Source organism: Ranitomeya imitator, chromosome 2 (genome assembly GCF_032444005.1).
Source record: "Ranitomeya imitator isolate aRanImi1 chromosome 2, aRanImi1.pri, whole genome shotgun sequence".
Taxonomy (NCBI): Eukaryota; Metazoa; Chordata; class Amphibia; order Anura; family Dendrobatidae; genus Ranitomeya; species Ranitomeya imitator.
The window spans coordinates 204,600,215-204,618,647 of NC_091283.1; positions in this window are offsets into that span (position 1 = coordinate 204,600,215).

An 18,433-nucleotide genomic window follows, 5' to 3' on the forward strand; every position below is an offset into this window, starting at 1 on the left:
ACCCCACATAGAGTGAAGACCATCCTAGTGAAAATTCGGAGGAAGAGGAAGTGGTCACTTTGCCCCAGTTGCACTGAAAAAGGGAGCATAGCCAGTATGTCAACATCTACTGCCCACCACGCCGATGAACTGAGCACATCAAAGCCAGCTCAAAGGAGCCCAGGCATGGCATTTCTTCAGGCAATATACTAAAGACAAGATGCAGGTGGTTTGCATGCTGTGATGTCAGAGCCTGAAGTGTGGCATGTATTTTCTGAACCTGAGCACCACTTGCATGATGAGGCTTCTGAATTCAAAGCCCGAGCTGCAGTAGAGTACACACCTGAAAAACCAGTATAAGGCTCCTTCTGCTCGGTCTCTTCCTCCTGCTCCCAATCGACAGGGCCACCTGGCTCACTGCAAAGAGAGAGAGATGTGACAGCACCAGCAGTGTCACCATGCATCTCCAGAGAAAAGGAAAGTACCCCACTAGAGAACCATACTGGCTGGTGAAGACAGTTTTAAAAAAATTGATGGCGGTGTCTGTCTCACAGTATGTGGTTCCCAGCCACACTACTTTTCCAGGTGTGCCATCCCTGCCCTGCACACACGTTGCGGAGAAAATCAGATGTGTACTGCACAACTCCATCAGTGGCAAGGTCCACATAACCACTGATACTTGGACCAGTAAGCTCGGGCAAGGAAGTTATATCTCTCTAATTGCCCACTGCGTAAATGAAGTGGCAGGTGAGCTTGAGGCAGAAGGTATTTTGGCGCATGTCCTACCACCACCACGGATTGCTGGATGGATCTCTGTCCATATTACCTCCTCTTCTTACTCCACTTCCTCCACCGCCACCTCATCTGGTCAAAGTAAGACCTGCATTATCAACTTCAGCACAGACCGCCTGTGCAAGCTGAAGATATGGATGAACTCTTTATGCAACAAATGGCCAAGTTCTCCAAAAAATATGACATAGTGGTCATGGGAGATTTCAACTATCCAGACATTTGTTGGGAATCTCAGGCAAAACTAACAAGTCAAGCAAATTCTTATCCTCTCTTGCTGACAACTTTATCTTCTAAAAGGTAGGGGAGAAAACAAGGCGATCTGCTACCTTGGATCTAATCCTTATAAACAGGGAGGAAATGGTTGAGGAGGTAAGAGTGGCTGGGACCCTAGGAGGTAGGGACCATGCTATTTTAGATTTTTGGAAAACTAGAGGAGGAAGACCTGTTAAGACTCAGACTTCAAGGTTAGATTTCAGAAAGGCAGATTTTAAGGGACTCTGAAAGAGAATTGGAGGGATCCAATGGCTGGATATCCTTAAGGACAAAACTGTCCAGGAAGGATGGAAAATCTTTAAAAATGAGATTCTCAAAGGACAATCATTAAAAATTCCAAAATGAGGGAAGAATATGAAGCATTTACGGAAACCAGGATGGATGAACAGAGAACTTAAACACATGCTAAAAAGGAAGAAATAAATATTTATAAAATGGAAGGAGGGAGGCATATCTAACAAAGAATATAATGCTGTCTACAGAACCTGCAGAGCACGAATCAGATTATCTAAAGCTGACAATGAATTAAGGCTTGCAAGAGATGTCAGAAGCAATAAAAAAGATTTTGGGGATATGTCAAAAGTAAAAGAAAAGTCAAAGATGCTATAGGATTTTGACAGGAATTTGAAAAGGTAAGAAAGGATGTTGAGAAGGCCGAACTTTAAAATTCCTATTTTGCATCTGTTTTCTCTCAAAAAGGAAATGTAGCATCAACTGATCTTCATTGTCCTGTTAAGGGAATAGAAGAATCCAAGATATCTATAAACAGAAAGATAGTGAGGAAACACTTAGCTAACATAAATGAATTCAAGTCTCCAGGTCCAAATGAATTACACCCCAGAGTACTGAAGGGGATAGCAGAAGAAATGTTTAAACCACTCTCCATAATCTTTGACATTTCTTGGAGAACAGGAGAAGTCCCAGAAGACTGGAGAAGAGCAAATGTTGTTCCTATCTTCAAAAAGGGGAAGAAGGTGGAGCCAGGGAACTGTAGGCTGGTTGGCCTCTTTCAAGATGGGAAGGGTATTTATACTCACTCCCAGCTGGGGTTCTTTGTCAGCTATAGGTTCTGCTTTGGTTTGTGTGCCTGACTCCTGGAGTGTCTGCTCAGTCTGCACTGTGTATACCTTTCTCTCTGTGCATTACTCTGTTTGCTATTCTGGATTTCTGACCTCTGGCTTTGCTTCTGACAATCCCCTGTATCTACCCTTTGGTACCTCGTGATCTCCTGGCTCTGATATTTGCTTGTTTGGTAACTTTCTCGTGTTTATCCCTTCTTTGTTCCCCGGCATCAGGCTCTGCCCCTGACCACCTCCCACTCTGTCACATGTCTAAGACACTGTTGGTGACCAAGTTTGTACCCGGCATTTGGCTCAGCTCCGTTGCTGCTGTGTGCATCTCTCCCTGCAGCATTAATACCTGGGAGCTGTGACACTTAGTGATCGGACCAAAAGAGTGGTCGTAAATGGCCACACATCCAGTTGGAAGAATGTCTCAAGTGAGGTACCACAAGGTTCTGTCCTGGGCCATGGATTGTTAAACATCTTTATCAATGATTTAGATGAAGGAATTGAGGGTACACTGATTACATTTGCTGATGACCCAAAGCTAGGAGGGATAGCTAATAATAGAGAAGAGAGAGAGGATTCAAAAAGATATAAATAAACTGGAATAGTGGGCAGCAACTAACAGAATGGTTTTTAACAAGGAAAAATGCAAAGTACTACATCTGGGCAATAAAAATGAAAAAAGAATATACAGAATGGAAGGAATAGGGCTAAGCAATAGCACATGTGAAAGAAACATGGGTATACTAATAGATCATGAACTGAACATGAGTCAACAGTGTGATGCAGCAGCAAAAAAGGATGTATCAACAGACGCATACAGTCTAGATCACACAGTCATTATTGCCCTCTACTCCTCTTTGGTCAGACCTCATCTGGAATACGGTGTCCAGTTTTGGGCACCACATTTCAAAAAAGACATCAACAAACTGGAGCAAGTTCAGAGAAGAACGATCAGAATGGTGACCAGTCGGCAAATCATGTCCTATGAGCAACGGTTACAGGTTTTGGGAATGTTTAGCTTGGAAAAAAGATTGAGAGGAGACTTTACAGTTGTTTACAAATATCTCAAGGGCTATCACATTGTAGAAGGATCATCTTTATTCTCATTTGCACAAGGAAAGACTAGAAGCAATGGGATGAAACTGAATGGGAGGAGACACAGATTAGATATTAGAAAAAACTTTTTGACAGGGTGATCAATGAGTGGAGCAGGCTGCCACGAGAGGTGGTGAGTTCTCCTTCCATGGAAGTCTTCAAACAGAGGCTGGACAGACATCTGACTGGGATGATTTGGTGAATGCTGCTTTGAGCAAGGGGTTGGACCAGATGACCCAGGAGGTCCCATCCAACTCTTCCATTCTATGATTTTAAGTGGGCACAGGACTACGTAGGTGCCCCACCAAAGGGACTTTTAGCGTCCAGATTCCAGCATGAGTGTGTCCCCGTCTGGGACAGAAGGAGCCCCCATCTGGGGCATGTGCATGTCCCTGACTGGAAAAGGGACCCCCAGCTAGGGAGAATATTTGCTGCCAAGACTGTCAGGCACCGAGACTGAGTGCTCCGCCGAAGGGACTATAAGCATCCAGATGCCGGCCACTGAAGCATCTCCATTACTGCTGCTGCTGACACTGCAGTGAAGTGGAATAGGGAAAGAGCAAGAATTTTTGCTGCAACTACCTTTTCTACCTTTTTCTTTCCCTGTTTGTCCTGACTGTGGCTTAGTTGAGTCGGCTGGTACTACCGCCCCGGGCCACTTTGTTACTCTTGGCGTAGTCAGCAGGATCTGACCTCCGCATCCCTGTAACCCTGAGAGTAATGGAAGAAGTGCCTGAGATTTGTGAATTTGAACTTGGGCTTGTGATGAAGAAGTGCCTGAGCTCTGTGATTTCAGATTCGGGACTTGTATTCTGATGCCTGCCATGACAGAATTACAGATGGCGGATGTTGTGGACTCAAAGATGGAGCTGACAGCTGACAAAAAGATGATGGCCGTTGGCGCAAAAACTAGGGACAAGGCTGCCTGTTGTGGGCGTCAAAGAAGCAGTTTGGCACCAAAAGGAAGAAAACAATGACCCTTTGCGAAGTATGCCCGCCCTAAATGGGTGCAGGTGAAGAAAGAGTGCCTGCCCATGCAGCAGAACCTAAGTAAATCGGTGGAACAGAGATGTGTGGTCCGGCCCACGAATGGGTGGAACCCAAAGAAGTCAGACAACATGCTTGCCAGAGAGACGCTAATACCTGCTGATATGGAGAGTGAGGAACTTGCGAGACTGAAGGAGTTGGAAGGAGCAGTCGAGAAGGCGGAAGCAGTGGAAAGAGGGACCGTCGTGGCCGTAATCCTGAGTTTGCGCTGCCACAGTGGAGGACCATCGCAGCTGGATGCAGTCACAGTGAGTGCGACGCTTACCCTCATCCCTGCACCTACTCCAGCCCCAGGGACCGTATGCTGTGGCAGTAAAAGTGCTCTCTAGCATCGAGGAGTGACAGGCACAGGAAGCATGGTGTTATGTGCAGCCGCCTGCAATAGTCGCTACCCCCGCAGTAAGCCAGAAGGGAGAGGTGCCCTCAAAGAAATTGTTGACGACAGTCGGGTCCCGGGAGTGGGAGGCTCCAAGTTTGTAGAGTTGGCCGCTACTGGAGGAAAGAAGCCGGAAGCTCCGGAGACCCTGGACTCACCGCTGAGGATTGGGAGACATAAAAGGAACAACAGCGGGGAATCCTCTTCTAGCGAATCATCAGGCCACACATAGTGGTGCAGGATCCGAATGCAGCTTATTATGCTGCTCAGTTATTCTGCATTAAGTGATGTGGCTCTGTTCACTATAAAAAGAAAAAAAAAAAGTTTTGTGCTGGTTGCACCTGAGCAGTGAAAGGTACTGTTCTGCGTCCCTGAAAGGGCAGTTGCCCTATATAGCACCTGAAAGACTGTGAAGAGACTGTTCTGCGTCTCTTAAGGACAAGGAGCCCAGTATGGCACCAGGGACTGTTCCACGTTCCTGAGTGGGCAGGAGCCCTGCATGGCACCAAAGGACTGAAGTGTGAAGAGTGGCCACTATGGTCACCGTTGAAGGACTAGGTATTGTTTGTCTTTCTCTCCTCCAAGTTATTTGCGCAAGTTTGCACATGCCTTGCGGGATCACGGGCCGGACAGTCCTATGAAGGTTAACTGACTGTGTGTGCGACTGTGGCAAAGACTGCTTTTACCTTGGACTGGCCCATGTTGAAGCCCAGCACACCTGTTTGCTGCTATGCCCATGGTCTGGTCAAAGGGGGAGGGGGAGAGCTTGGTCCGTTTTGAGCAAGAGACTAGGACTCTTACTTTTGCTGTAACTGACATCTGTTACCCTGACGTTTATTACTGTTTTACCTATTTGGAGGTCATCATGGCAGGGGAATGCCATGTTTTAGCGGGGAGGTGTGTAAGGAGGTGGCAGGAACCCTTGTCTGCCCCCTCTCTCCCATGTGCTGGGCCTATCCACTTTATGCAGCACCCGAATGGTGCATCTGTATGTTAACATATTAATGTGCTATGTTTGCAATGTTTCATATGTGTTGATGCAATGTGTGATACCAATTTTACTCTGTACTGTCTTAACTGGTATTGTATTACTGTTGTGCTGTATTGTTCTCGATGCTTTACACTGCCATATCTGTTTGCACATGTTAGAGGCAGGGACAGAAGGAGTTACTTTAGGGGGCTGGACTTGCAGCCTCAAGGGAGCATGAAGTTTCGGCTTCTGCAGCAGAGCCAGGCCAAGCTTGGCCGTGGCAATTTGTGCTTTAGCGTCTGAAGCCAAGGACTCCCCTGGAGGGGTGAGAAAGTGCTGTCCACGAGCAGTGAAGTGGTCACAGGACTACGTAGGTGCCCCCCCGAAGGGACTTTTAAGCGTCCAGATTCCAGAATGAGTGTGTCCACATCTGGGACAGAAGGAGCCCCCATCTGGGGCATGAGTGTGTCCCCATCCGGGACAGAAGGGACCCTCGTCTGGGGAGAATATTTGCTGCCAGGATTGTCAGGCACAGAGATTGAGTGAGTGCTCCACTGAAGGGACTATAAGCGTCCAGATATCGGCCACTGAAGCATCTCCACTACTACTGCTGCTGCTGACACTGCAGTGAAGAGGAATAGGGAAAGAGTAGGAAGTTTTACTATATTTACTGCAACCACCTTTTTCTTACCCTGTTTATCCTACAAAATAAATAATTTCCATGTTGGATTATAACTCTGTTCCTGGACTGCAGTAACTAAGGAGAAGAGGTAACTTGTCTGGGGTCTGCATCTGTCCTGTCTATTTCATGTACAAGGTCCTGGGGTATATACTGACTGTGGCTTAGTTGACTCCGCTGGGACTACCGCCCCGGGCCACCTTGTTACAATAACCCCATCATCAGAGTTACTATAACACTTTTATTCCCATTTGAAAAAACACTTCAGGCAATTCATGAGGTTCTGGTACAGGAGGAGGGGGAACCAGGACCGTTCACACCATTATCAGGCCAGTCGTCCACACATGGCTTGGAGGATGGGTTCCTGTACCAACAGTGGCGAGGGACACAATGGTGCAGCCAGGGAACAGGATGAAGAACTGTGTTCACAGCAGGGTGGCACTCAAAGAAGCTCATGGGCATCACTGGAGCATGGCTGGGGGGGATACAGAAGACCCAGACGATATACCTCCCTCTGGCTACAACAGCTGTCAATGTCTCTGGGCAACCTGGCACACATAAGCCAATACATGCTGCTTTGGCAGTGTAATGTTGGCTGGCCAATTTGCCCAGACTGTTTCTAGTACTGATTACTGGATGGCCACCATGTTGGATCCCTGCTCCAAGGAAAACATACCATCCTTACTTCCAAGGTACTGACTGGGGCCAGAAATTCAGCCCTGACATTTGAAATCACACAGCCCGTGCTGTCTCCGCCCCCATGAACCAGATGGGATATATTACTAATATTACCCTTGATGGAGGAAAGGAAAATTTTCTACAAAACCAATATTTCTAATGATACCTGTGGCCTGCTGGGGTAAGTGACGGAATCAGAGACTTTGTGCTCCATCACAACAGTTAACAGTATGGGTGTCTTGAGAACAACGATTCTGTTTACAACATAGCAGACAAGGCAGCCCATGACCAGACAGGTCCTTCTGGCCTCTGCTTACTTCCATTAATGGAGCCGTATAAGAAAATGTGGGAATATAAGCACTCGCTGGTAGATGCACTACTTACTGCATTAATACCTTACAGCGGGGCCTTAGTCGAAGAACAAGGCAGAGAAGGGAGAAGTTGCCAACCCAGCTGGGTCACTGCCAGTACCTTAGAAGGAAAGGGGAAGCCTGGCTGAATTGTGGAAAACCTTCCTCTGCAAGCCACAACATCCAGCACCACCATTTGATACGGTCCATATTAGGAGGCGGCAGCTTTTCAACAACAAGTTGGAAGAGTACGTGTCCACACGTCTCCACTAGACATGAACAAATTTGATCGGTTCCCTCCTAAGCTATAGCGCTTACCGAATAAGTTGCAGAGGGAACCCGGATACCTGGATCGCTCCTGCTGATCAGCTGTCCGGTGCCGCAGCTGCATGTGTCGCGGCTGTGTGACAGTCACAACACATGCATGGAGAGCCCAACAAACAGGCTCTCCATGCATGTGTTGTGACAGTGAAACAGCGGCGATGGATGCAGAAGTGCCCCATGGACTATAATGAGTTTTGTCTGTTGATTTTGTTTTGTTTTTTTTAACAAAAGAGAAAGTTCTGATGCCCTTTTTGTTGCATTCAAAACACACACAATATGGAACCCAGAAGGTCCACATTAAAGTCACTTGAGCCCTTCTGGATCAGTTTGTGTGCACCCATTTTGTCACTGATCTGTGTTCCACCTGAATGCCACTTCTTCATATCGTAAATGGAAAAGCGATACAGAAATCAATATGCAGGTGTGGACATGTAAAGGTGGTCCAGGGCAGTAGTCGTTGCTAAGTTTCTCTGGCAAGATATACCCTGGCCTCCCTTTACAGGAAATTCACACTTCTCTGGTGCTCTACTTATCTCTTCATTCCTGGCACCAACAGGGCCTAACCTCCTTTTCGTGGGGTCGCCTTTGGCTTCATTTGAATGAACAGAGACAGTCTAAGTATAAGTCAACTTGCAAAACTTTACTTTTGGATCTTCGCAGTACATCCAGATACATTCCAACAACAACAATAGTTTCCATGTTACACGATACTGCATCTCTCCCTTCACTTCTCTCCCTGTCAAACAGCTCGAGATCCGGTCGTACCTCCCTGTATGTTTGCCTGGCATCCTTGTTGTGTATGTGCAGCGCCCCCTCGTCAGGGCAATGGGGTACTCGGTACCGGGTCCTTAGGTTTGGGGGATGTCACGGTGGCCCGACCCGGCCCGTGGCCCTTTGTGGGGCGCCCAATAAAAGGCAGAGTGTTTATAGGAATTATAGTGTTTGTGACACCACCTGTGGTATTCAGACAGGGTGACCGATGCTGCTTAGAGGTCCATTGGGGTGATGTTATGGCAGCTAGATGATATACCTTCCCACAGGTGAAGTATGTCCTGTTATGATCAGGTAATTCAGTACCACAATGGACATAGAAGTCAGAGCACATACAGTGATCTGACAATAACCCAAAAACATAGAACGAGCTCTGAGACGTGGGAACTCTGCTGACCGCAATCACTAATCCTCTCCAACCACACTAGAGGCAGCCGTGGATTGCGCCTAACACTCCCTATGCAACTCGGCACAGCCTGAGAAACTAGCTAGCCTGAAGATAGAAAATAAGCCTACCTTGCCTCAGAGAAATACCCCAAAGGAAAAGGCAGCCCCCACATATAATGACTGTGAGTTAAGATGAAAAGACAAACGTAGAGATGAAATAGATTTAGCAAAGTGAGGTCCGACTTTCTGAACAGAGCGAGGATAGGAAAGGTAACTTTGCGGTCAACACAAAACCCTACAAACAACCACGCAAAGGGGGCAAAAAGACCCTCCGTACCGAACTAACGGCACGGAGGTACACCATCTGCGTCCCAGAGCTTCCAGCAAGCAAGAAAAAACAAATAAGCAAGCTGGACAGAAAAAAACAGCAAACAAAATAATAAAAGCTGAACTTAGCTATGCAGAGCAGCAGGCCACAGGAACGATCCAGGAGGAAACAGGTCCAATACTAGAACATTGACTGGAGGCCAGGATCAAAGCACTAGGTGGAGTTAAATAGAGCAGCACCTAACGACTTCACCACATCACATGAGGAAGGAAACTCAGAAGCCGCAGTACCACTCTCATCCACCAACGGAAGCTCATAGAGAGAATCAGCCGAAGTACCACTTGTGACCACAGGAGGGAGCTCTGCCACAGAATTAACAGTACCCCCCCTTGAGGAGGGGTCACCGAACCCTCACCAGAGCCCCCAGGACGACCAGAATGAGCCATATGAAAGGCACGAACAAGATCGGGAGCATGGACATCAGAGGCAAAGACCCAGGAATTATCTTCCTGAGCATAACCCTTCCACTTAACCAGATACTGGAGTTTCCGTCTTGAAACACGAGAATCCAAAATCTCCACAATATACTCCAACTACCCCTCCACCAAAACCGGGGCAGGAGGATCAACAGATGGAACCATAGGTGCCACGTATCTCCGCAACAATGACCTATGGAATACGTTATGGATGGAAAAAGAATCTGGAAGGGTCAAACGAAAAGACACAGGATTAAGAACCTCAGAAATCCTATACGGACCAATGAAACGAGGTTTAAACTTAGGAGAGGAAACCTTCATAGGAATAGGACGAGAAGACAACCAAACCAAATCCCCAACACGAAGTCGGGGACCCACACAGCGTCTGCGATTAGCGAAACGTTGAGCCTTCTCCTGGGACAAGGTCAAATTGTCCACTACATGAGTCCAAATCTGCTGCAACCTGTCCACCACAGTATCCACACCAGGACAGTCCGAAGACTCAACCTGCCCTGAAGAGAAACGAGGATGGAACCCAGAGTTGCAGAAAAACGGCGAAACCAAGGTAGCCGAGCTGGCCTGATTATTAAGGGCGAACTCAGCCAAAGGCAAAAAGGACACCCAGTCATCCTGATCAGCAGAAACAAAGCATCTCAGATATGTTTCCAAGGTCTGATTGGTTCGTTCGGTCTGGCCATTAGTCTGAGGATGGAAAGCCGAGGAAAAAGACAAGTCAATGCCCATCCTAGCACAAAAGGCTCGCCAAAACCTCGAAACAAACTGGGAACCTCTGTCAGAAACGATATTCTCTGGAATGCCATGTAAACGAACCACATGCTGGAAGAACAATGGCACCAAATCAGAGGAGGAAGGTAATTTAGACAAGGGTACCAAATGGACCATCTTAGAGAAGCGATCACAAACCACCCAAATGACTGACATTTTTTGAGAGACGGGAAGATCTGAAATAAAATCCATAGAGATATGTGTCCAAGGCCTCTTCGGGACCGGCAAGGGCAAAAGCAACCCACTGGCACGAGAACAGCAGGGCTTAGCCCGAGCACAAATCCCACAGGACTGCACAAAAGAACACACATCCCGCGACAGAGATGGCCACCAAAAGGATCTAGCCACTAACTCTCTGGTACCAAAGATTCCAGGATGACCAGCCAACACCGAACAATGAACCTCAGAGATAACTTTATTCGTCCACCTATCAGGGACAAACAGTTTCTCCGCTGGGCAACGATCAGGTTTATTAGCCTGAAATTTTTGCAGCACCCGCCGCAAATCAGGAGAGATGGCAGACACAATTACTCCCTCTTTGAGAATACCCGCCGGCTCAGATAAACCCGGAGAGTCGGGCACAAAACTCCTAGACAGGGCATCCGCCTTCACATTTTTAGAGCACGGAGGGTACCAAACCACAAAGTCAAAACGGGCAAAAAACAGCGACCAACGAGCCTGTCTAGGATTCAACCGCTTGGCAGACTCGAGATAAGTCAAGTTCTTGTGATCAGTCAAGACCACCATGCGATGCTTAGCTCCTTCAAGCCAATGACGCCACTCCTTGAATGCCCACTTCATGGCCAGCAATTCTCGATTGCCAATATCATAATTTCGCTCAGCAGGCGAAAACTTCCTGGAAAAGAAGGCGCATGGTTTCATCACCGAGCAATCAGAACTTCTCTGCGACAAAACAGCCCCCGCTCCAATCTCAGAAGCATCAACCTCGACCTGGAATGGAAGCGAAACATCTGGTTGACACAACACAGGGGCAGAAGAAAAACGACGCTTCAACTCTTGAAAAGCTTCCACAGCAGCAGAAGACCAATTGACCACATCAGCACCCTTCTTGGTCAAATCGGTCAATGGTTTAGCAATACTAGAAAAATTGCAGATGAAGCGACGATAAAAATTAGCAAAGCCCAGGAACTTTTGCAGACTTTTCAGAGATGTCGGCTGAGTCCAATCATGGATGGCTTGGACCTTAACAGGGTCCATCTCGATAGTAGAAGGGGAAAAAATGAACCCCAAAAATGAAACCTTCTGAACACCAAAGAGACACTTAGATCCCTTCACAAACCAAGAATTAGCACGCAGGACCTGAAACACCGTTCTGACCTGCTTCACATGTGACTCCCAATCATCCGAGAAGATCAAAATATCATCCAAGTATACAATCAGGAATTTATCCAGGTACTCTCGGAAGAGGTCATGCATAAAGGACTGAAACACTGATGGAGCATTGGCAAGTCCGAATGGCATTACTAGGTACTCAAAATGGCCATCGGGCGTATTAAATGCAGTTTTCCATTCATCGCCTCGCTTAATACGCATAAGATTATACGCACCACGAAGATCTATCTTGGTGAACCAACTAGCCCCCTTAATCCGAGCAAACAAATCAGATAACAACGGCAAGGGGTACTGAAATTTAACCGTGATCTTATTTAGAAGGCGGTAATCTATACAAGGTCTCAGCGAACCATCCTTCTTGGCCACAAAAAAGAACCCCGCTCCTAATGGTGACGATGACGGGCGAATATGCCCCTTCTCCAAGAACTCCTTCACGTAACTCCGCATAGCGGCGTGCTCAGGCACAGATAAATTTAAACAGTCGACCTTTTGGGAATTTACCACCAGGAATCAAATCGATAGCACAATCACAATCCCTATGCGGAGGTAGGGTATTGGACTTGGGCTCATCAAATACATCCCGGTAATCAGACAAGAACTCTGGGACCTCAGAAGGGGTGGATGACGAAATAGACAGAAATGGAACATCACCATGTACCCCCTGACAACCCCAGCTGGACACAGACATGGATTTCCAATCTAATACTGGATCATGGACTTGTAGCCATGGCAACCCCAACACGACCACATCATGCAGATTATGCAACACCAGAAAGCGAATAACCTCCTGATGTGCAGGAGCCATGCACATGGTCAGCTGGGTCCAGTACTGAGGCTTATTCTTGGCCAAAGGCTTAGCATCAATTCCTCTCAATGGAATAGGACACTGCAAGGGCTCCAAGAAAAACCCACAACGCCTAGCATACTCCAAGTCCATCAAATTCAGGGCAGCGCCTGAATTCACAAATGCCATGACAGAATAAGATGGCAAAGAGCAGATCAAGGTAACGGACAAAAGAAATTTCGACTGTACCGTACCAATGGTGGCAGACCTAGCGAACCGCTTAGTGCGCTTAGGACAATTAGAGATAGCATGAGTGGAATCACCACAGTAGAAACACAGCCCATTCTGACGTCTGTGTTCTTGCCGTTCAACTCTGGTCAAAGTCCTATCGCACTGCATAGGCTCAGGTTTATGCTCAGATAATATCGCCAAACGGTGCACAGATTTACGCTCACGCAAGCGTCGACCGATCTGAATGGCCAAAGACATAGATTCATTCAGACCAGCAGGCATAGGAAATCCCACCATGACATCCTTAAGGGCTTCAGAGAGACCCTTTCTGAAAATAGCTGCGAGCGCAACGTCATTCCATTGAGTGAGTACGGACCACTTTCTAAATTTCTGACAATATACCTCTATCTCATCCTGACCCTGACATAGAGCCAGCAAATTCTTCTCTGCCTGATCCACCGAATTAGGTTCATCGTACAGCAATCCGAGCGCCAGGAAAAACACATCAATATTACATAATGCAGGATCTCCTGGCGCAAGAGAAAATGCCCAGTCCTGAGGGTCGCCACGTAAAAAAGAAATAATGATCCTAACTTGTTGAACTGGGTCACCAGAGGAGCGAGGTTTCAAAGCCAGAAATAGTTTACAATTATTTTTGAAACTCAGAAACTTAGTTCTATCTCCAAAAAACAAATCAGGAATAGGTATTCTAGGTTCTAACATAGATTTCTGATCAATAGTGTCTTGAATCTTTTGTACTCTTGCCGTGAGCTGATCCACACATGAAGACAGACCTTTAATGTCCATCGCTACACCTGTGTACTGAACCACCCAAATGTCTAGGGAAAAAAAAAGGCAAAACACAGTGCAGAGAAAAAAAAATGGTCTCAGAACTTCTTTTTTCCCTCTATTGAGAATCATTAGTACTTTTGGCCTCCAGTACTGTTATGATCAGGTAATTCAGTACCACAATGGACATAGAAGTTAGAGCACATACAGTGATCTGACAATAACCCAAAAACATAGAACGAGCTCTGAGACGTGGGAACTCTGCTGACCGCAATCCCTAATCCTCTCCAACCACACTAGAGGCAGCCGTGGATTGCGCCTAACGCTCCCTATGCAACTCGGCACAGCCTGAGAAACTAACTAGCCTGAAGATAGAAAATAAGCCTACCTTGCCTCAGAGAAATACCCCAAAGGAAAAGGCAGCCCCCACATATAATGACTGTAAGTTAAGATGAAAAGACAAACGTAGAGATGAAATAGATTTAGCAAAGTGAGGCCCGACTTTCTGAACAGAGCGAGGATAGGAAAGGTAACTTTGCGGTCAACACAAAACCCTACAAACAACCACGCAAAGGGGGCAAAAAGACCCTCCGTACCGAACTAACAGCACGGAGGTACACCCTCTGCGTCCCAGAGCTTCCAGCAAGCAAGAAAAAACAAATAAGCAAGCTGGACAGAAAAAAACAGCAAACAAAATAACAAAAGCTGAACTTAGCTATGCAGAGCAGCAGGCCACAGGAACGATCCAGGAGGAAACAGGTCCAATACTAGAACATTGACTGGAGGCCAGGATCAAAGCACTAGGTGGAGTTAAATAGAGCAGCACCTAACGACTTCACCACATCACCTGAGGAAGGAAACTCAGAAGCCGCAGTACCACTCTCCTCCACCAACGGAAGCTCATAGAGAGAATCAGCCGAAGTACCACTTGTGACCACAGGAGGGAGCTCTGCCACTGAATTCTCAACAATGTCCCCAGGGCTTCCCAGTGTATAGATGGTGGATGGTGAAAGGCGCAGTGAATGACGAGGACACAAGGCTGCAGTCTCTTTACCTTTACTGAAGGCTTAAGCATCCACAGTCCAGGGTACAGATCACAAGGTAGGCAGAGCCTGGCAGGTCTGAGGGCAATTCCAGAGTCCCCTTATCCAGGTGGAAATGTTATGGACCTGGTGGTTAGGAGCACCCGGAACGACCTGATGGTTAAACTCACACAGGACAAGCTCTGGGAAGTGGGAGCTCTGCTGACCGCAACCCCTAATCCTATCGCACAACTAGAAATAGCCGTGGAGCGTACCTAACTCTGCCTAGACGCCTCTTCACAGCCTAAGAGCTAACTAGCCCTAGAGATAGAAAAATAAAGCCTACCTTGCCTCAGAGAAATTCCCCAAAGGAAAAGGCAGCCCCCCACATATATTGACTGCGAGTAAAGATGAAAGTCACAAACACAGAAATGAAACAGGTTTCAGCAAAGGGAGGCCAGACTTACTAAACAGACTGAGGATAGGAAAGGTAACTTTGCGGTCAGCACAAAAAACTACAAAAAGACCACGCAGAGTGTGCAAAAAGACCTCCGCACCGACTCACTGTGCGGAGGTGCCACTCTGCATCCCAGAGATTCCAGCTAGCAAGGCAAAATCTTGATAGCAAGCTGGACAAGGAAACAATGAACAAATAATTAACTAGCAGGGACTTAGCTTCTGCTGGAGTAGACAGGTCACCAGAAAGATCCAAGAGCGAACTGAACCAGTACAAGAACATTGACAGCTGGCATGGAGTAACGATCTGAGTGGAGTTAAATAGAGCAGCCAGCCAAAGAATAAACTACGTCACCTGTGGAAGGAACCTCAGAAGCAGCAGCTCCACTCACAGCCACCAGAGGGAGTCCATGGACAGAACTCGCCGAAGTACCATTCATGACCACAGGAGGGAGTTCGATAACAGAATTCACAACATGGAAATAAGTAGCCTTCCTCTAGCGCCTGTGTGTTGTAGTACCTCCCTGCTGAGCTTCTCGGTAAGGTCCTCATATCTATTGGAGATGTTAAGTCTCTTTCTCTCTGTCCCCCTGATGGATACGGTAGGACAAAACCCGTATGACTGGTGGCCTGAGGCTTTTTATAGGGACCCTAGAGACGCCCCGGCCCCCACAAGTTGCCACCGTGCCTCCTGGGTATATGGTTAGGCAGCCAACGTGGAGTCAACTATCCTGCCAGTCTCTGAAGTAAAGCATAGAGATCCTTACTCCCTCAGTGTTCTGGCTACCGGTTACTGCGCTTGAGAAGGAGGCAGCCTGCTTCTAGCTGGTCTCCCCCTGATGTTCCTCTCCTTTTGCTATGACTTTGTTTCTCACTCACTGCAACACAATTCCTTTCAATGTCTCTTTCTTTGGATGCTGCCGCACGTGGGGCAGGTGCAGCTCCGTGAACCCTCGTTCTCCCACAGACCGCAGTCTGGATCTGGCTGGAACCCACTCCAACCAGCTTCTGCCAAACTCCGTCAGGTTCTGACTAACTTCCTGTCTAGACCACCAGCTATACCTATATGTGAGGACTGCCCTAATAGATAGAAGCATGGCTCCCCCTGGCGGCCTGGAGTGTGAAGTGTGTTGTGTGGTTTGTGATACCTGGTAAGATGATCTCCTTTATTGCCTTCAGACGTAACATCACTCCCCCTGGTGGAGGAACGACATTACTGCAAGGACCAGGTCCCTGGGACGCTGCACTAACACACGCCCACCCCCACCCGTTAAATCCAGTACACCAAGACTGGGAAAAAAAACAACAATACATTAGCAAAAGACATGCAATATTTTTGAAATGCTATAAAACAAATTAATTTAACTGTTGCTTCCCTTTATGGAAGGTGAGAACACTTAAACGTTACAAACAAGAACATATTTACATTGCGCGCGCGACTAAATTATTATCTATCTATGAAACACAATTACCCATACAGGTATACTATCTACTGAGTGCAAGTACCCTCTAAGGGTATACTATAAAACCTCAAAGTGCAAATCAACATTTTCTTTATTCTTCTTCAGATGCAGGACTGTCTGTCTACCCCTACGGGCCTACTGCATTTCCTTTCCTACAACCTCAATTTTATTTAAAGTACATCATTTAACATTTTATTAACATTTTATTCTCAAAGTGCATCAAACGTGCTACTAGGAGCTACAGACTTACACCTGTTCAGCTATTCTCCTTACGTACCAGCTCCACCTAGCTGATGTTCCATGACAAGCTCCATTTATTTTATTCAAAAGTGCCTTATCAAACATTTTACTATTATTTAACTTTCTAGCTACATACTATCGGCTATGCAAACATTATTACTATCTAACTACTTAAGACAACATTATCACTCTTAGGCAAAAATGAAACTAGTAAACATTCCCTTTAACGGTAACTCAGGTCCTGTTCTGAGGTAGTGCAAAGTATCAATATACAAGTCAATTGTCAACTTTAAAACAGCAAAAACTTTCACAATGTCATCAGGAACAGTCTCTTCGAAAAGCTCTTCTTGTAAAACCAGTAAAAGAGCACCTTTAAGAAGGTGCAAACTTTTTTACAATGGACAGTTCGTGATCATGCACCGTCCATGATTCTGCAGTTCTTTGGTATAAAACAATTTGTGCAAAAACAGGTGCCAAACTTGGAATCCTCCTATAACTGAGGACCCCTTTAAGGCATAACCCTGGACGGGTTCAAAGGGCAGGAAAGAAAAGGCAATGTTAATAAGAACGATTTACAATCTTCGGGTTTTCGAGGTTTACTGTAATTCTGGAGGTAGTACCGGCGGGGGTAGTCCTTTTGGATACTGGCGACTACCGGGTACTACGTATAGTGCATCTGCACTCTGGATTGGAGTCTGTGTGCTTACAGTTCTTTGTTCCACTAAGGCACCAGCACATCTGGAGCACAGAACGACAGGTGCTCTTTCAGGAATGGCGGCGGTTGTTGCTTCTCTCACCTGGCCAGATGAGGGCGGTGTTGGGCAACGTGGAGCCTCTGGTGACAACGGCCCTGAGTCTCTAGGTGGCGATGGCAGGAAGTCGATGGGCACCAGGAGGGTCTTGTCGGTGGCCGGGGCAAGTTCGGATTGCTTACCTGCCGCTGCGGCGTCTCCGGTGCCGGTCTCTTCCACTGCCGATGGCGGCTCCGTTGGCTGGCTGCGCTGCTGCTCCTGGATGCTGGCAGCTGCGCGGTACCAGGATTTCCGGAGCTGGTGACACAGCTCCTCGACTCCCGTGCCGAGAACCTCTGGGTTCATACATGGCGGCGGGGCCTCTTCGGCTTCTGAATGGTGGACAGCACTGCGGGTGTTCTCCCCCTCCTCCTCTTCGGGAGGACGATTCCTTCTTCCTCCACCATCCCAGACTAGGAGGCGGATCCCTATCGTTGATGGGCATATTTTTCTGACGTAGTAATATCTGTGGGGGGCTGGCTCCATTTTTACGCCGTTCTTCCAAGCTACGCCCACGATGACATTCCCCACTCCTCCTGCACGCCGCATGGTGCTGTAATGGTGGCGGTTTTGGCGGGAATGTTTGGCCGGTAATTGGCAACACAGTCCTTTCAATAAGTCACAGTTCAAGTACAATTCTGACACAGTTCTTAGGCGCACATGACCCGATTTTCAGGCTTAAGTAGATCCTGTTCGTGATGCCAAGATTTGCAGCACCCCCATGTCAGGGCATTGGGGTACTCTGTACCGGGTCCTTAGGTTCGGGGGATGTCACAGTGGCCCGACCCAGCCCGTGGCCCTTTGAGGGGCGCCCAATAAAAGGCAGAGTGTTTATAGGAATTATAGTGTTCGTGACGCCACCTGTGGTATTCAGTCAGGGTGACCGACGCTGCTTAGGGGTCTGCTGGGGTGATGATATGGCA